This window comes from Drosophila elegans, unplaced genomic scaffold (genome assembly GCF_018152505.1).
Source record: "Drosophila elegans isolate 14027-0461.03 unplaced genomic scaffold, ASM1815250v1 contig_476, whole genome shotgun sequence".
Lineage (NCBI taxonomy): Eukaryota > Metazoa > Arthropoda > Insecta > Diptera > Drosophilidae > Drosophila > Drosophila elegans.
The window spans coordinates 6,469,163-6,489,829 of NW_024545863.1; the positions used below are offsets into that span (position 1 = coordinate 6,469,163).

At 38.2% G+C, this 20,667-nt stretch overlaps 1 protein-coding gene across 4 annotated transcripts in view; it reads right to left on the reverse strand.

The window, feature by feature from the left end:
- The window catches only part of LOC108140540 (trophoblast glycoprotein), a 43,555-nt gene that overhangs the window by 12,070 nt on the left and 10,818 nt on the right, over window positions 1–20,667 (reverse strand). For 2 of the 4 annotated variants that reach the window (XM_017263369.1, XM_017263368.1), the window contains one exon: window positions 4,117–4,180. The exons of the other annotated variants lie outside the window; for them this stretch is intronic. The gene's annotated coding sequence lies outside the window, so the exon portion shown is untranslated. The remainder of the gene's footprint in view (window positions 1–4,116; window positions 4,181–20,667) is intronic. 4 annotated transcript variants of the gene reach the window in all.

Genomic DNA, 20,667 nt, shown 5'->3' on the forward strand with positions numbered 1-20,667 from the left:
ACAAATAGCCAAAAGGCCGGTGCATTGTTGTGGCAAAATCAACACATGCGTATGTGGAATATGGCCGACATTGCCTATGCAGAATATTAACGCTTTTGTTTTCTTACGTTGCTCGTGGCTACTATGGTTAGATTGCAAACAAGGCCTATAGAAATTGCGAAAAATTCACCTTGTTTTTTTAGCGCAATTTCTATGATGCATTTTCTACAAACGTTAAAAAATTGAATTTAATTGAAAAATAAAAGAGCGTTTTTTATGGTCTCAGATCGTTGTTAAATATGCAAATTAATTTTTAACGTTTATCACAATTTCTGTAAACAAAATGTTAAAGGTGCTAATGAAAATGAATAGAGATTGAAGTTTGGATAACTCGTACACAGGCTGCAAAATCTAAAAGATATTCACTAAAGCCTGAAAACTTTCCGAAACTTAAAAAGAAATCGGACTTTTTGGAATTTTAATTTACAGCAAGGTCAAAGGAAACGCATAAGAGCACTACAACATCAAAGCATGAAACGCAGAGAAAGGGCAGATTAAAAAAGTAATAGTAATAAAAGAAAGCAGATAAGCGACAAAGCCGAGCCAGTGAAATGACAAGGTAGTCAAAGCAAAAACGGCGCAAAGTACCTGAAAAACAGATGAGCAACAGAGCACAGCCAAAATCGCAATAACCCAGAGCATTACAAATGACTTCAAAGGCCAAAGGTTAGGTGCTACATATACAACCACAGCAGGGGAACGGTTGAGAACATAAAGAAATGAGAGAAACTATTCCAAAGTCATTTGGCAAGCATTGAAGGACGCTGGAGAGGTTGGAGGTCGGAGGTCGGAAAGGGCAGGGCAGGGGGTAATGGTAATGTCAATGGGCAGGGAAGTTGCTCAGATGAAAGCACTACGAAGTGTTTATTGCAAAACAAAGCAACAACAGCTTCAGAAAATAATACAAAATAAAAGCAAAACATTTACCTAGCACGATACCCCAAGAGGGAATGTGTTAAATGGAATGGAAATAGAAATACATATATAAAATCTTTTAAGATAGCAAAAAATGTTTCCTTACTAAAAATTTTGAATTTCAATTGAAAAACCACCAATCATAATTTTTAAAGTACTGTAAAGTTATCAAAAATAAACTACGGGCTTTCTTCATATCTAAAATTAAAGATTAAATAGCTTCAGGAGTTTTTCCGGTTTCAAAACTTAATTTCTCCCTTTTGTTTTTTGTTCCCAAACACTCTTTCCATGCCACTATTGTTGCAGTTTGTTTGCACCATCCCCTTAAGGGACTTGGCCTGCGCCATCATCTCGTCTTCAACGTTGGTCACCCGTTGGCCTCGTTAAGTTTTTGACAGGCCAACTAATTTCAGGGCAAAAAGGACGAAAAGTGGCCCGGGGACAGTGAAGGGCAAACGCGAAGTGACACTTTTTCCCCCCTTCCGATTCGACTTCAACTGGAGGCCAATCAATCTTGGCTCCGGAGTGCTGGCAGGCAGTTCAAGTGCCGGCCAAGCCCGGTTCACTTCATCTTCATTCGTTTGGGCAATAAGTCCTCTTCCCTCGGTCCTTTCGTCCTTTTAAGCTACGAGTGTATTCCCTCCTTCGTCTTTTTTTGGCGTCCTAACGACAATTGCAAATATGTTGCAATTTCCCGGTCAGGAGCCAATGGTTGAAGGTTGCTATTCCTGTTGCTGGTTTGCCTTTCGCATCCTTTCCATCTTCCATTTTCCACTTCTACATTTCCCTTTTCTCCTCCTCATTCCCGACAGGACATGGCAGGCTGAGCAGAGCCTGGGGACCTCCAAAATGTGTTGCAACTGCCTTCTCCTCTGTCTCATTCCCGATTTGGGACTCCACTAGCTTCTTCTGCCATGAAGATTGATCACAGTTGCTGCTACTTTTTGTAGCCCCGCCTGCAATTTTTATTTCCGCCACCGCTTACCACGCCCCCTCCCCCGCCCCCCATTGCCTGTCGTTTAATATGAAAAATTGCGCGCAAATATTTGCAAGCCTGGCGCAGCAGGGTAAAAAGGGGAAAAGGAGCCTCGTCTGGCTATCCTAATTGTGTGAATTTGTCAGTTTTGTTGCCAGGGTCAGATATTAATCGTTTGCCAAGCAAACTATTCTTTTTCCCGGGAGTTTCCATTTGTGGGGAATGAAGCTGTGAAAAGGACGAGAAACGAACAGAAAAAATTATCTGTTGGAAATGCAAATTAAATTAAAGTATTTAAATAAATTGTAGTTTAATGACAGTTTTTGTCCACTTTAGTTACCATAAATTGGCATAAGGTTGTATTACGAAAAGTTTTATTTACAATTTTAATTCTTTTGATCATTCTTAAACCGTTTCCGCAACTTGAGGTGCTCATTTTGGACTCGCTTGGTGGCTAGAAGCTCAAAATACATCATAGGGATCAAGTCCTAAGAGAAAAGCTAAATAAAATACCAAGTGAAGATAAGCCGGAGTTGCTTACCGTTTCTCGAATGCACTTAACAGGGCCACGAAAGCTCACTGCCAGTTGTTAACCTGACTTCATTTGCCGCAACTTTAAATACTCTTCGCGATTCTCTTTTCGTTCCAAAAAAAAAAAAGATTTAAAAAAAACACCAAAGAAGACACTGAAACATAAATAGAAAGCGAAAACCGAAGCCATTTCATTAGAAGCGAGAGGAAGCGCGGGAACCCTAGGAGTCTAACATTAATTCCTTCATTTTGTGCTCAACAACAGTGAAAGTTGGCAAAGCAGACAAGGCCAAATGGAAAAAGAGGTGGAAGTAGGAATAAGTTGAAAGTGGCAAGAGGCAAAAAGAATCTTTAGCGTAAGTTTTCGCATTTTCTTCCTCTCGAATTTAACGCTTTGCTTAAGCCTCGAGAGAGTCGTGGCGGGCAGGGGGCGTGTCATGGCCTAACGCTCGACTGCAATTTGCCAAGCGCGCAAGGATAGCGAATCGAAAAATTGGGCTTAGACCAGAAGGAATGATAGAAATTTTCGAGCGCGACAAGTTTGCAGTGGCTATAAAGGAAGATTTACACGTACAGCGGGAAAAAATGAATAAAATCCACAATTTTGGAATTAAAATGCACATATGACCCATGTTTTTTTGTTACAATAAAGACGAATGTATAAACCATTAAATGATATACTCTTGGAAAAAATGGTTTTAACTCATATATTATGCTTGCTTTAATAAATCATGAACATTTTGGAAAAGCCATTATATTCAAATAGATTATTAACCTAGTGCATAAATTGACTGGGCTTTAAATCTTTTGAGGCTCATCAAAATTCAACCCACTTTCCAATATCGTAAATTATTTCAGAAAGCAAAATTTAAATACCTTTTCAATGGACAAAAAGTTAACAATGAAATAACCTTGCAACATGACTAAAATCTTAAAATAGGATTACATTTCTTTTTGTGTGTGCACATCTATGTAGCATATTGTTGAGCGGTTTATCCGTCTCTGCCTTTAAAAATGAAAATTGAAAATTGCTTGAATCGCAATTCACTCTCGTGTTGATGAAAATCCTTTGGGGAGTTGGGAAAGGGGGAAAATGCAGGGTAGATTCCCTGCCCCTTTTGAACTATAAAGATGGTTAGGCAAACATCTGCTGCAGCTCGTTGTGCTGCTCCGTCTTTTTCTGCTAGTGCCGAAGGCAACGCGGCGTATGAGCATCTTCGAGATCTCTTGAGTTTCACACAGCTTGGAGACTGACAAAAGTTGGAGTGACGTGTTTTTTATGAAACCCCCTCGGATGCCTCCCTTGCCCTTCCAGTATTTCCGTTTCTTCAGCCTTGCCCTATCCCCTTTTAGTTAAAATCCCATTTAATTAAACCATTAAGTCTGGCATGGCCTTTAGTGAGAGTTTTCCACATTTGTTTTTGGTTCCCTTGGTTCCCCTGGCTCTCGAAGATAGAGAGGCAAGGCATAGCCACGCGGAGATTGCCTTTGGTGCAATGAGCAAACGCTCCACGCTTTCCGAAAAGTTGTGTAATTGAAATTGCGGATGTGGTTAGGGTAAGCACTGCAAATGACTTTCTGTTTGCAGTTTTCGCTTTTTGTTGCGCTCTCTGTTTTAAACTTGTTTACGTACTCGCGCTGCATTTCAAACGTACCTCAAATGATTTATTTATTCCCTGCTTTGCTGATTTGTTTGAAATTCACTTAGGCGTCAAAGTTCTGCAATGGGAATAAGAGAACAAGTTATTAGTGGGTCATGATGAGCAATTCGAGAAATAATTAATAATATTTGACCATATTGTGGTAAAGTTTACTCTTTAATACTTTTTGCAGTTTTACTAAAGTTTCTTTCCAAATGTTAAGCTAATTTAAATTATAATCTCAATAGGGGTAAAAAATAAGCAATAAAAACTGTCAAGATAATGTAATTGGTAAAAAAACACGTGTATGTTGACTATGGCATATTCCATTTAATTATGTTAAGTTAATATTTTTTATGGTTACAGTCTATTATATTGATAATAAAGTATAAAGATAAACTTTCCATTATTTTATTTTTTTAAGTCCATATTCTATTAAAATCATTTTAAGATTCAGCAACTGCTCATGAAACATGTTTCATGGGCGCTGAGCTTGCTTTGACCAAAGTCTGTTTTCATTTAATAAATATTTCGGTTTCCTGGTTCCAATTTGCCTGACATTCGTCAGGCACTTGTCAAGCCACTTAATTATATCCTCGATAGATGGTCCACTGGCTTTGTCATATTCTGATGACTCAACCTCGAGTGATACCAACCCATTTATTGCATAAATCTTTATGCAGTCCCTTCAACTGCAGCAGTGTCAAGCTTGGGTTGGTCCAAAGCAAGGTGACTATGTACAAACGGGGGCCTCGAGCAGCTCCCATAGTCTGTGGGCCACATGACGTATGCGCAATATACCATCAACTCACCAGAGGACTAAAGCCACTTTCATCAACAGTTCCCAGATCTGAAGCTCAATTTCTGTTTGGCAGCAAACAAAATAAAACTTCAAATCTGCAACCAGACACCACCACTGCCACCACAGCCTCCTTCCTGTCTGGATTTAATTACGGCTTTACAAAGGCAGCCAGACAGATGGACAATTAGTGCCGACCATGAATTATGAGCTCTCGGCTTTTATTTTATTTTTTTTACCCTTATTCGGGTTAAGTAAATCATGGTCAGCAGAAGTCGGACTCGGGGCTCATAAAATCACTTTAAACAAAAGCTGGTGAGCGGGCGGGAGGAGAGCACTATGCCGGGCCAACAAATGTGTAGTTAACTATTATGGCTGCCAAAAGTCGGAGCGTATGCTGAGTAGAACTGAACTTTTGTGCTTCATTTCCGTTTCCGGTTGTGACTGCACATATGCAAAGCATACCCGACGAGGGGTGGGAATTTCGGCAGCATATGGATAATGGCAAAACGTGCCGAAAGCCAAAAAGTTTATGAGCAGCAAAGACAATGTCAGGAGCGGGGGCGGCTGGTTAGGGAGAAGGCGTGGCCCCAAGAGCAGCTCGTTTGTTTTGACTTTCAATTGGACTGCTTTTCTCCAGGCCCGAGACTCCTTCGCCTACTGTTGCTGCTGCTCCTTTTTAGTATGCCATATTTTCTTCCGCCTTGGTAGAACTTTTAGCAATTTGTTTGGCGCTGCTTGGATCGCTTGTGAAAGCTTTATTTATGCAAATATAAATGCAAATACAGTGTAGTTGAGGAGAAGAGTTCAGACATTGCAGGCAAATACAATGAGCTTTTTTAATGCTTAATTGTATAAGTTTATCTTAAAACATCAATATATTTAAGCGGTTGAAGGAAATTGAAGTTGGTTTTGTCATGCCTAAAAACTTAAAACCGGACCAAAAAATGTAAAATTGATTGTCATCAGATGGTAATCTTAATAAACTCTCGTATATTCTCTGTAAACCAGAATCATTATGTATCTCGTTTACATAAATATTTGCTCAAACCAAGAGTAATAATGTTCCTAAAAAAATGAAGCAAAGAAGGAGAAACAACAAGAGGGAAGGAAAAAGGTTTTGCGACAACCCAGACAAAAATCGCACAGTTTAGTCTGTTTAGATGTTTCTATAGCATAGAATTGAAGACTTTTCCCTCAGCCGTTTCTTGTCCTGTCCATTCTTCTATTTGTCCATCTTGTTAACCTTTCTCTTTACCCTTTCCTCCGTCTCCATTGTGATGCTATATAAAAAAACTTAACTAAGCTCAACCCTGTCGACTTGTCGGCCCAATCTTCTATAAATAAGTCTGACAAAACTAGACAAAAATCTAGAATGGTTCTGGCCTTAAAATTGTGGGTCAATTGTCGTTGTAGTTTCTGTTGTTCGTATTTCACATTGCTTTATCTGCTGCTCATTCTGCATTTTTCGATATATTTATACACACTTCCATGGTATTGTATGTGACAGGCAAAGCAACTATGAAATGGGAAAAGTTTTGCATTTGGCAAAGTGAAGTGAATGACAAAGTGAAAATTTGTTCTACATATATATGATCAATATTTGTGGGCAAATTAAATTTTCAGCTTTCGTTAGATGTTTTTAAGACAACATTTTTTAAAGTTATATAGTTTTTGAGCAAAAGCAGGATTTTGTAAAGTATAAATGGGACTTTTTAATAAATAAGTTGAGTGAGAACTATGGAAAAACAAAGTTCTTCTTTAAAAACAGAACAGGAGAAAAAGCTAATTACCCTGAAGCTTCTCATTTCGAATAACAAGGGGAATATAATTGAAATGAAATCCAAAGCTAAAGAACATTTTTCTGTTTTGAACACATCTCAGCTGTGTGTCGTAAGGCTCCCTCCATGGAATAAAAAGCTGATTGGAGGAACAAAACTCATTTTCCCGACTTCTAATTCCATACAAAAATACCCAGTGGCCGGGTGTCAAAATCAGGCCGAATTGGATTCCTCGCCACCCCATTTCTCCCTTCTGGCCCGAAACAGGAGAAAGGCGCCGACAACAATGAATGGATATTTCTGCAGCTGACATGTGTAGAACAGAAAGAGGGAATAGGGAAGTCAGCACGAGAGACAGGGACAGCGACAGACACAGGCACACTGACAACGTGTTCCATCAACCGCACAACAAAAGACAACAACAACATCAGCAACAGAGGCCTCAACAATAACCCCTTGAAGATGGAGATGAAGAAGGATTTATTGTCGGTGGACCGAGGGCATCGTAATGCACATGTTCGAGGGGGTTGAGCGGGGCCCAAGGCCTCGAGGGGGTGGTCGATGTCAGAAGTCTTGGCTATCAAAAGATTAAATCAAATTGGAGACCCCAAGGCAACAAGAATGTTGCCTACATTTGAGCGTCAGTGCAAGAGTTTTGAAATGGAAATGCCAAATTCGAGGAAAAATTTTTAAAATGCTTTTAGGACATAAGAAAAGAGATTAAAGTTATTTATGAAAATATTAATGTGTATTAAAAAACTACTCAAAATATGTTTTCAAGAACATTTTATTAAGTTATTTCAGTTGCATAAATAATGACTTTGAAATAATAAGTCTTTAACTTCTTAAAACTCGTACTCAGATTTATACACATCTTAAATGTGGGAGCATTTTCTAATCATGTGCTGTGTGAATATGTGCCTTTCACCCACACAGATACTCAGACATCTAATTCCGTCCAATTCAAATTTGCCAACTCATCAGCCAAATCTCTCTGCTTATCTGCCTTCCTGTTGCTGCTCCTTTTACCCCAGCCCTGGCGGATTACTCCGCTTGAGGGCTGTCATTCAATTAGGTCATCATCGCCATGCATCTTGGCGGCGTTTTACACGCAAGTAACTCCCTGCCACCCAAAATACCCCGTTTAAACCCATGGCCACTTGTCGAACATGATAAATTTGTGGGAAAATGCCAGTTGGTTCGGTGCAAAAAAATAACTTCCCCTTTTTTGGGGGTATATTTCGTAGCTTTAGATGTTATTGCAATTTTAACACCACCTCCTCGTCCCGCGAGCTGGGTTAATTTTGCGCCAGCTGTCAAATGTCAAAATGTCAAGTGAAACAAAATTTTCGCATCGTGAGAAATGCATGTCAGAGTCACACAAAGTCTCCATGGAGCGCGGGCGGGACAAGAGGGTGTGTGTGTGGGTGTGGGGCGACAGTGTGCTACAACCCACCTAGACTGCATAGTTTTGTTGTCACCCCCGGAACCGCCAATGGAGTGGTTGCCTGGTTGGAATCGTTATCGAGTTACCCAACCAGAGCTCGCTTCATCATCATCAAACGGAGCGTGGTAGGGTGCTGGGGGGTCGTGGAGGGTTAAGGGGACTGGGAAGGGTTAAAAGGGGGCTAAGCGAAGGGCTTGGGGGGAGAGATCGGATGGCAGGCGGTTGAGCAGCATCAAAATCATGATAATGCCCATTATTAGCAGTGGCAAAGCATTTGCATGCATTTTAGAATTTGTATATTCCGCCAACGGTGCTGCATTTCTCCACTGCTTATTACACCAAGCTACAGGAAAATTGCAATTAGTCAACAAACATTTTTATTTCTTTAAAATAAGAATTTGGTGCTAAAAATAAAATGTTGATTAGATAATAGTGTAGGAATCAATTTTTCCTTGTTTACCAATCAATTTCAATGACAAACGTTATTGAGCTTTGACACTTATTACTTGAATAAATACGTTAGAAAACAATCTTTACTACCATAAGTCAGATTAACATCTGACTTCAAAATTATAATCTCGTTTTTGTTAGTAAGTGTCATGGCTGGAAAGGCGAAAAGTTGCGTGTCGCTGGTGCGCTGCGCATCTGCGGTGGCACAGAGTGAGCCACAGACAGTGGCCCACGAAAACAGATACCACTCTGCCATGTCCTGCTCTTCTCTCTCCGCTCGGATCCTCGAAATGGAACCGATTTATGCGCACATTATAAGCAATTACACGGCCAAGCCAGCTGGGAACTGGCAACTGGCATCAGTTCCATTGCCACTTCTGCTCACATTCAGAGCCACAGCCACATCCCCATCAACTCCCATATCCATTTCGATAACTATTTTGTGCGCTAATTGAATCAGCGACTCTTGACGTGAGTATCCCCCTCCCCGGGAGTAAGAAGATGATTTGATTTGCCGCTCAAGTGTTTCAAAAAAGAAGCCAGTGTCTCGCTCTGGATATGCATATGCATGAGCATAAAATTGCAGCTCTACTAGACAAATTATGAACGTTATGAGTGCACTAATCGGCTATTATTAAAATGGTTTGCTCTCATTGTGTATTTCAAAAACTTTAGACTTGATTTAATTTACCTCCTTTAAAACTAAACTGGTAAACGTGAATAATTTGATTTGGTGTAAACGCACGGTTGGTTGATAGACTTTAATATCAGAACAATATAATTTTGTGCACCCACGGTCCACCCTAATGTACATATTAGTACATCTGCCTACGCAAATCTTGATCAAGTCGTCCTGTGTGCGGTTTGTGTGCCATCCGACACTTTGAGTGGCGACAGGCCCAGGGCCAAATCAATGCAAATGGGAATGGAATGAAACCGACAGGCCATCTCAGCCTCCATATTAACCTCCGCCCCTGACTTGATCCCTTCTCGCAGGCATGTCAATTGGGAGGTGGTGTAATTAAATTTTACCTGCCTTGAGCCGTGCGAAGGTAGTCAGTCAACGACGTAATGGAGTCGGATCTGCATGAAATTGCTCATCAATAGATTTGCCGAAAGGAAGAACCACTCTTACTACTAAATCTCTGCTGTAGGCCAACGTTTAAATGGATTTCCGTACAGCTATGTTCAGCTAATTGCACCAACTTCACTCCATATACAGTTAATTACCTTTCAATACGTTTGTGGGGCAAAGGAATATTACTTGCAATTACTCAATCATGCAATCAATAAGTGAAAGGAGGAAAATGCAAAATGTCAAAGGTCAAAGGAAAATTACCACAAAAGTTAAAAGAGAGAAAATAAAATATAAAATTAATAAAGATCAAGCGCTTGGTAGGGAAAACCTCAATCAATATCCAAATGGATTGCAAAAGCATATTTAAGTAAGAACGTGAAATGCCCTTTTGCAGAGACGTTGTTTAATTAGATTTATTTTATTAGTGAATTACAAGGATAGCTTTTCAGAATTAAAAAAAAAAAAGAAAATCTGCTTATAATATTTTAGTGGCACTCTTATATTTACAGAAAAAGTATTGTATAATATTGTAATTAGTCGTTACTACTCTATGATTAAAGAGAGTAAGTTAGTTTATTAAACAATTCCTTTTTTCAGGCATGCTTTTAATTTCAGAGTATTCAAATCGGACCGAAGGTAAACTTTACTCTGGGGCTTAATTAATTTCGTATGCCTTGTCGCAATACTTTTTCCATTTGAAGCTTTCCTGTTTTTAACTCTTTATTTTTCTTCCTTTCTTGACATCTTTTCCTTGTGATATTGACATCGAAGGAACTGGCCTGAGGAGTGGGTGGAAAAGTGGAAGGCGCAAAGAGCTGGTAGTCGAGAATAATCAACGCACTCATTGAAAAATGCAGCGCGACATTTCCGCTGCCGCTGGCAAGGCGAAACAGAGTTGGAATACAAAGGGGGAGGTGGGAGAGTCAGCTGGATTCTGCTTCATGGATGTCGCCCTGAAGGTGTCGCCCACGTTAACCGCTTCCCTTCCCCCATTTCTACCCCTGGCTCTGCTTTGCCCCTTCACCTTACAACCTCTGTATACCTATGCTTTCCCGCCCCCCACTTCCATGGTCTGTGCTTTGTGCCTTGGGCGGCGTGTCGGCTGCGTGATTTATGTCACACGAAATGCAAATACATGAGTAAACATGCAAGCTACGGCACGGACAGATATACACATCCACATACGTAGGTATGTATATACGAACACTGGGAAAAAATTGTGCTCCCAATCTATTTTTTGTAAACAACTTTATTAAAAGATGAGAAGCTTTTAAGGTGTGAAATTCAAGGATCATAATCATAAGAATTGTCAACAAGATAAGTTTGAAATTAAATATTACAAATTCAATCTTGTGTTTTCGAGTGCATGAATAGAGAATCATCCATATGCATACTCACATATATTTATATAGTGGGAATGGTTATGGAAATGCGAATCGGAGTGGGAATTAGAGTTGGTCTATGTGGCCGTCTAACACAAACTGGAGACCAAAACATTTCACGTTCCTCAAATAAACTGCACACGAGCGGATTAGAAGGGGAAAGGGTGGGCGGAAGATTGTCGGGCATTTTGACAGTTGGCAGAACATTCTTTCTAATAAATTTATGCGACATGCGATATGCACTAGGATAGTGGTCTTAGTGAGGGGGGATAGTCGCCACGGAAATTCGGAAGGCAGACAAGTGAAATTTAACTGTTATACACGCGTTGCCAAAGATTCGACTCAAACGCACATTGTTTGTAAATCTGTTGTAGCCACTTGTTAGTATTAAATTTGAATTAAATTATTTTTTGTTCAATTTACACATAGTGAAATTTGTATTGAACACTTTAATATTTTCTTTTGCAATTTAATCATCTCTATTACTAACAAAATATTTATATACTCAAATCAGTTAACAAATTTAAATTGCAGCTCCAATTCATGAAAAATAGAAGAATTTAAACAATTTTTAGCCGAGCTTAACAATTGTTGTTTATAATTTGCAGTAAGCAACATACCATCTTTAAGTTATATTAAGATAACAACATAACGTAAGGACTATTAAATTAATTTTATTTTTTAATTAAATTTAAGAATACTTTTCACTTACCAAACTCACTTATTAAAAGTACCACAAGTGCAAAATTATTAATTGGGTTTAATCACTTAATTATAAAACATTAACCAACGGCAGCGCGTAAGCCAAAGAATGCAATTATAATTAACGGGCTTTCTGATTGATTCTCACTTCGGTGAGTTAAATTGATATGGAATTTAAACTTACTTAAATGCGTATTTTTGACACATGGCCAAGTGTTATAATCTACTAATGAGCGAAAAAAATTGTAAATCAAATATTCAGCTTTAATGTATTTTTAATATGCTCAGCTGAGGTGAAATGTTCGGTTGAATGAATAAATGAATGGCTGACTGGCTGACTGATTGATGGCGACATTTTAATGAGGCCCATTGGCAATTCGCTCTAAATTCGCACTATGCAACCAAACTTGCACCTGTTTCATCTCCCCTGTTCGCTTGAAGGCTGCCTCATTCCGCTTCTGATTTAACATGCATCGCTGGCCCAGAATTTGGTTCAATCATTTTTAAAAGCTCGCAGCAACAAGAATTTGTACCGAACGTCGGTGCCTTTTTTGAAAACTGATAACAATCTAGTTGCTAGCGTTCTTCCCTCTCTTCTGACACACTCTATCTTGCTCAGTCGCATGCTTTCGGACGGCGAATGAAAGGGGCGCCGAAATGAAAGGGGCGAGTGAAATGCAGAGGTGGAAATAAGACGAGACAAACAAAGTCAGACAGTGGAAAAATGCTGAGGTGGCCCCACAGAACGAACACATAAACACCAAGTAATCGTTGCCGCACATGCATCTACACTGCGATTAAAGAGAGTGAAAATCTAAAAGGTATTTAAAGAAAAGTGTCCTGATACATAGTTGTGTAATTCAACTTCTGATGTACTCCATGTAAAGAATTTCAGGCAAGTTTTTGATATTCACTTTATTAATAATCTCAAAAAATGTCAATCATGGGTTTTGTGATTAAAACGTACGTATACGTTTTAAGAAAGAAGAAGAAGTCCTTACGAAATGCTTTGTAGTATAATCGATCTGCCCATACCACAGGGAGCAGTAATAATACGAAATATTGTATGGGGAATAGATTCGGTGTACTGTTCATTAAAAAATATAGAGTTGCAAAGTTGAGAGTTTTCAGAATTCTCGATTTAAGTTGGTTAGGCTATTTCCAAAGTTGACTAGCTCGGACTGGATCGTTTATTCTAATGCTATCCCTATTTTAAGGGAATTTAAATTAGTTCGATTTTATACACAAATTGTTTTCAGTGCATTACCGCTGTTTTTGTTGTTGTGGCTGCGGCTGCTTTGCTTTTGTGCGGTTGTGTGACGAAGAGCGAGTTGTAGCATAAAGCAAATCGTGTCAATGACATTTGGTGACACACACACCAATGCACGGGGGCGACGCATACATACATTCACATGCATATATATATATATATATAGAGGTAGATTCATGTGCGAGGGAAAGGGGAGGCAAGATAGAATGGCAGAAGAATGGAAAAGAAAGGCCGATACAAGAAATTGCTTTACAACAACGACAACGAGGGGCTCTGGTTTTCTTGCCTAACCATTTAAGTGGGCGTGTGTTGCGCCTGTCACAGGGAAAATGGAGCAGGTCGAATAGGGAAGGGGGGAATATCTTAGGGACTAAAGAACATAGTTTACGGTTAGATATGCTTCGCGGTTGTTATTAATAGAATCGCTTTTGGGTCATTACGTTTCTTTTGTTGCTTCGTGGCTATAGCACTTTGTTGCACATTGGTGCTTGGTCGGGAAATTAATGCAGGTATAGATGTGGTAAGGGGTACACGAAAAGATAATCTCATTTCGGATTGGAATTAAGGTCAACTAGAAATGCTTTTATTCTATTTAAATGTTCTATTAGAAATATTCAATATTAATACCAAAGTTCGTCAAACTTTTAGAAGCCAACTATTGCAACAAGCAGGAATTTGAATTTTTTAATTAAATGCAATACAAAATTGTTTAATTTTATAAAAAAGTTTTTAAAAACTGTATCTTAAATTAAGAAATAGAAAATTCTCTCTATGTAAGATGAGACAGAGATTAAACACTGCAATATAAACTATTTATGTATTGTATATATATATATTGTACGATGCTTATTTATTTGATTACAGCCAACTTCGCGTGGGATAAGATTAAAAATGTTTATTGCTGATTGTATGCTGACATATTTGAGATGGCTGGATATCAATAATACCACCATAAGTTAGATATGGGATTTAAATATTTATTATCTTTTACATCACCCCATAAAACTTGGAAAGAAATATTTCCAGCATCTGACCTATTTTTAGTTTATTTCTAGATCAAGCAGGTCATAGAAAACCACTGGAAAGTTTGGAAAACTATTTTAGAAATTTAACGCAGTATTAAAAACCTATTATAATTATGTACCAACTACTTTATCCATCTACTTATATTTGTCGTTCGTGATTGAATCAGTTACACCAATTTCTGTATATGCAGCGAATTGAATACGTTTAATTAACTAAGCAAATAAGTATTCCATGACGATGTGTAGGCAAATGCTTCAATCAATTCAAGTCCGCTGCCATTAATGGTATTGTCATTCACCTTTCGTCCTGTCGCTTCCATTTCAATTATTTTTTATACCAGTTCACATCCATCCAGCCAGCCCGGTCCGAAATGCAAACTGAATTGGTCAAATAACCATCCGCCCCGTGGTCCCAGCCTCTCTTATTGGCTGGAATATATAATGCGGAACAATTCAATTTCGATTTTTTTCTTGTTTGTTCCTAGCTCCACTTTTTGCCTGTTGGCATATAATTTTATTTTGTGCTCTCTTTCGGTTTCACCATCTTTTTTTGGTGGCCATTTAGCCGACCGCAATGGTCGCCCCTGTAGCCCCCCACTTACATGCCTCCTTTGGAGCCACCCACTTCAACGTCATTTAAAGTTAAAAACCATGAAAATCAACACATAACAAACCAAAATCGAGGTAGGAATAAAGTTTTGCGGCTTTGCGGAAATTGTAATTTAAAGCTACGCCACTGCGGTATTGTTCTCCTTCGTTCAGTTGTTGTGGTGCCCACTCTAGTATTTTATTCACTTTGGTCCATATATATTTAATTTCATTACTCGCGTTTTTTCATTGTTAGCGTCATTGAGAGTTCATAGAATAGCATTTCAAACATATAATGAAATGCAAATAAAGCGCGAACCAGAAGGGCGACAGGAGGTTGAAAGTAGCACTAATCAACAGGCGACGTAATAAACAAAGATAAAAAGTTTCTAACAAAAAAAGCTCTCGACTAGAAAATTCTCTGCATATAAAAGCAAACTGTATTTTATTTTTTGTTTTTATCTTAAAAAAAACTTAATATATTATATAATGTTTATAAGTATATAAACAGCAGGAAAATATTTCAAAGTTTAAAATTTTTCGCAAATAAATCTTTTAAATCGTTCGAGTAAAATTGTATATTGAAATGCATTTTAAATTTAAAAGTCGCAAAAATTTCCATATTGAAATTAACATTCATCGAACGTTTCCAATTCTCTTTGTGAAATAACTGCAGATCGATGACATCCGGTGATGTAATCATATGCTCATATGCCGCAATTTAATTGCACTTCAATTTACAGAGGGCATACGCAAAAAACAAACAATCAAATGCATTTAACACAGGTGTAGTTCAACCGCAGACGAAATTTAAACTACTTTTTGCACATTGTGCGCTAAATATGCATATACATAGTCCATACCATATTTAAAGCTTTAAAACTGTAGGAAACTGAGGTTTGTAGAGAACTCAGGCTTTTCCGCTTGCAATTTGACAATTTTTAGCGCCAATTACCAATGTCATTCGTCACTCTTGTTGGACGGGAAAACTAGGATTGCTACGAAATTTGCTTTTACTGCTGTAGCCATCCCTCTTGCTCCCCCGTCTCCCTCCCTCTCGTTTGCTCCCTTGTCTGGCTTGAGCTTATTTAAGCATTCTGCTTATATATTATTTCTGTTGCGGACAAACTCGGCCAACTGACAGCCGACAAGGCAATGTGTCAAGCCAAAGGAGCCCAGACAGGACGCAAAACGGGCCGAAACAGCATAGAGAAGCAGCCCAAATGAAAAACAGGGAGCTCTGGAGTCGAGATGCACCTTCTAGGGTTTTTTCTCATAGCCGAGTGGGCTTCCAAAAGTTGACAACTTCTTTTCAGTTAGCGGTGACTCCTGAAATTAGTTTGGTCTTAAATATGCAAACTTGCAAATGGATTGGAATAGAAATTGGACAAGAGATGTTAGAGGGTAGGTTCGGGCCAAAGGAAATAGCCAGAAAGAAATTTGTAGGTTAAGAAAATGTCGCGTTTAGCTAAGGAAGTTAACAAAAAAAATTACACTCTAGTTTAATTTTAATATTTTTCTTTACTTTAATGAATTATTTGATAGTTGTAATACGAGCCATCACTAGGCAATATAAATGCTTACAGCTTCATTTTAATTACATCTTGTTGTTTTTTTAAGTTAAATTTATCTATTCTTTATTTAAATTAATTTCATAGACAAAACATGGTTATTTTATTTATGGTCTTGGTGACAGACTTTTTGGTTTTTGCTGAGATTGATGAGAAACAACTGAATTCTTTATAAACTAAAATTATAGACACTACCAAAAATCAGTTGTTTTCCATCAATCTTTACAAAAAAACAGAACAGACTGGCACATCACCCTGTCGGTTTTCCTGACTTTAGCTCACCACTTGACAAGCAATTCCCTCGCTTTATCAGAGGCCAAATCAACTACAATTCATCACCAACTGGATGACATAAAACCACTCTGCTATATCCACCAAACACCGTCATACCCCCTCCATTCTGCGGAAAATTTCCCTCTCGGCGAACTTTGGCCTGCATAATTAATAAATTTACACATGCATAATTATAATTACTAGCAGCCAACAGCGACTAACTGCCAACTAACATTGCTCAGGGAAGTGCGGGGGACGGGATGGTTGATGAAGTCGGATTGTTCTGAGGAAACAACAGTAACAATAACAAAAAACAACAAGCACAACTTCATCGAAAATTCAAACCAATTGGCAATTTGCGAGCCGCCTTTTTGTACTCAAAAACCCAAGCCCTTTTTTTTGCACTGAAAGCACGTTAATTAGCTGTTCGTTGGGTAGAGAGGAGTGGGTTTTGGTTTTAAGGGCGTGTAACTGTATAAAATTGCTCCAAATTGTTCAAACAGGGCCCAGACGAACAACAAAGGAAACACCAAGCGAAAATGGCACGAAAAAAAAAATCTTTTTAATTTTTTATTTTTTAAGTTTGACTGTATTGTCAACCATTTTAAACAGTTTTTTTTCCAATTATTAAAGTTAAGAAGTTATAAATTTATTAAAAGAAAATAAGAACGAGAAACCAATAAAATATTTATTTTTTAAGTATATTTTAAACAAATTAACAAATTAATGAAAAAAATTAAGAAATATAATATAATAAATGATATTAGTTAAAATAATTACATGCTAGTCTTCAAATTTTTATAATGAGTTTAATAGATTTTAGAGGACTTTTTTTAAATGAAAAAATTTTTTTCTGTGTGAAAACATTGGACTTAGTCACGCCCCTTCGCCCCTTTTTTTGGCCTAGCTTGATTACTGAATAATTGAGTGCTGCGTATAATGAAATTCGTATTCAAAATTCGTCGTCATTCAGTTGCCGCCGCTGAATCAGAATCAGACTAAATGTTTGTCGAGCCAAGGGACTGATGGTGGGGGTGGTAGTGGTTGTGTAAGGGAGGGGGTGGCAGGGGTGGGCGGGGGTTCTTTCAAAGGTGAGTAAGTGCGTTTGTGTGTGCGTTCCTGTGTCTGTGTTTGGTTTGCGTAGCCGACTTGCATACGTAATGCTCTTCCTCCCTTTCACCAACTCCCTAACGCTACGCCACCCTCTGTTGCCATGAAAACACCCCCCTCGCCATCATCATCGCAACATCATTCAACGCTTTTATAGCCATTCAACTTGACGCATCCGTTCTGGCCAAACTTTTTGGCCTGGGCCGCAGCTGAATGGGCCACGAGGCCATGAGACAAGTTCCATGGGCTGCTGTTGCCGCTAACGAGTGGGTGGTTTAAGAGGTTTCACTCAGCAAGACATTAGAATATTCCAAAGAACAGAGAATTATCTAAACAATATTTGATATTACTTTGATATCAATTAACGTTGCTTAGCTACCAAAATGAGCTGGTATTGGGTATTAGGGGGATAAATTGGAATTTAATATATCTATTTGTCGTGCTTTATTTTAAAGCTTTACATATTTTTAATTAGAATAAATGTGAATAAACGTAATATACATATTGTTCTTGTCCTAAAATAATAAAATAATTTTTTTGTTTTGACAAAGTAACTGCTAAGTAAGCATATATTTTTAAAAGATATGTAACTTCGAACGCAACACATTGACAAAAAATGACTTTAAATCACAAATTCGAATAGTTTTTTTTATTTTTTCATCCGTTTTAATATACTGGCAACTCTCTATAGGGGGCTAAAAGGGAATCGCAACTCGGTTTTCGGGGCAGGGGCATGGGACTAGCAAGGGAATAGAATTAGGAGGAGGAGCAGAAATAGGAGCGGAACCACGACTTCGGAGCAGGCCGTTCTTTATCCACCGAACTCCACCAGCGACTAACAAGTCGCTTTCGCTTCATTATGTGGCCTCCCCTTGGTATTACCGCGTTTATGTCACTTTTCACTTTCCCACTCATTGACTGTCACTTTTTTTCATCTGACCCTCCCATTCGCACTGACATTGCTGCTGTGTCATTTCGCTCGGTTCATAAAAATGGTTTTGGGATTTAGTCGCACGATTTTTCTGCCTTTTCCCGAGCCGCTACCCCGCTTCCCTTGCCAATTCCCTGACTCGGCTCAGAGCTCCGGCTCATTATTGTAGTCGTCGGTTCGTTTCTGTTCTTTGTTTAATGACATCATTTTGTATGAAAAATTGTAGTTGCATACTGAACGGAATACGGAAAGGGGCCGAAGAGAAGAATAGGGTCGGGTAAGCCCTGACAAAATTATAAAGTTGAGCAATGATTAATGTCGGTGTTCATTCCCTTGCTTCCTAACACGCATATATCGCCTGCGTAATAATCCTTGTCATGAAATATTTCTTTAGGGACATGAACTCTGCTTGATAAAATTTAAAAAAAAGTAAAAAGAGACAGAAAGAAAGTTCTTCGTTTTTATATTTTTTTTGATACAAGTCCGAAGTCACGTTTCTCAAAGGAAAACCTATGATAAGCGAATGAAAAGGCGAGGGAAAACGGCAGCTAAGCGGGGAGAATCACAAATTAAATGTGTTGTCGTAATTGAAAGAAACGAGAAGCTAAACATGTTAACAATTTTGCTGGGAAGCCAATGAAGCAATAAGAAATTAAAATAGCTGTAAATTCAATGTTACCGAGATAAAATATTCTTTGTGTTGAAGCACTTATTGAGAACTGAGTATAAATTTTAATGTACAATTTGGGAGAGAAGATTCTTTTTTAATTACACAAAAATAAAACACCAAATTCAAAAAGGCTTTTATAACTTCTGAAAACTAACTAATTTACGAAAAAATTTCGTCTTAATCAAAAAACCACAGGTAGAAATTAAAACTATCCTTTCACGTTTTCTTAATTTTCTTTTAACCCATTTATATTGCTGGATATCCTTAAACTGGATTGCCTTTGTAAGCACGTAGTAAAACCCTTTAGTGGTTATGTCCTCACACTCTAATATAGATATATATCCCAAGTCATTAACCACAAAATGGTGATGAAGACGATGAGGAGGCAAGGTTATAACCGCACACATCTTAGGCGAACGAATCCATGCCCATGTCGTCTTTTCCTTAATTTTGAGTAGCAATAAAACCAAATAATCCCTACCCGCCCTGAAAATTATTTAGTTTCAGTGAAATCTTCGGCACACATTGAAGAGGACTCTTGGCCAATATTTGCCTAAGGACGTGCAAACAGGATGCTGCGTGCATTGTGTGCACATTAAATACCGCATAAATTAAATTAATTGCCAAAGTTTATTTTTTATTGCCCTTTCGAGGCCAGAAAAGAAAGAGAGACGGCGAGTGCGTTATCACTTTTCATTGTGTACCAATCTTGGCACAGTCTCGGCAAAAAGTTTTCAACACTTTGCTATGCAAAAGGAAGAAATTTTTCGTATAGGGGAGCGTGGCATCTTGCGGTGGCATATTTAAAATTTAAATGGCTTCAAAGTGAGCATTTGCCTATATAACATTTGCCTGCTAATGAGTTGCAACCCTAGGCGCAAACGCAAGCGCGTAACGGTAAAATACAAATTTCAAACTCTGGAGCAACTGCCTTTTGTGTCAAGTTCTAATACTGGGTTGATGCGGAGCCAATTTTATAAAATTGTTTAAATAAAATCAAGTAACAATTACTGTAATTTCAGCAGAAATCCGTAAGCGTTTTTCATAGTTTATATTTAAAAACATAGTTGCAAGCACTAAGAATTTAAGTATTCAAGAATTTCATCGCATAAGCGCTGTTTATCACAAGTGTTTAGTTTTCCATGCAAAAATTAAATTTCCCCAGTCTACACTCCAAATAATTGTTCCCCTGATAAAATGAGGAACAAGAAAGAGGGTCGAAATGGGTTCTGTCTTTTTGGTAACTTTTTCCTCACAATGGGTGCAATTAAAAATGATGTTTATATTTATTTTCCACTCCCTGCTCTGTAAGCCCCTGAAATGACACTTGAAAAAAAAAAACGAATAAACCAACTATGGAAGGGAAACGGAAATAAAAACACAAAATGGCCGTCAATGTTGACAGTTGACATGGCAGAGGATTTGCTTTCTTTTGGTTTCCACAGAAGCAGCGAAGGATTGAACATGGTTTTAATATAACCACAGATTT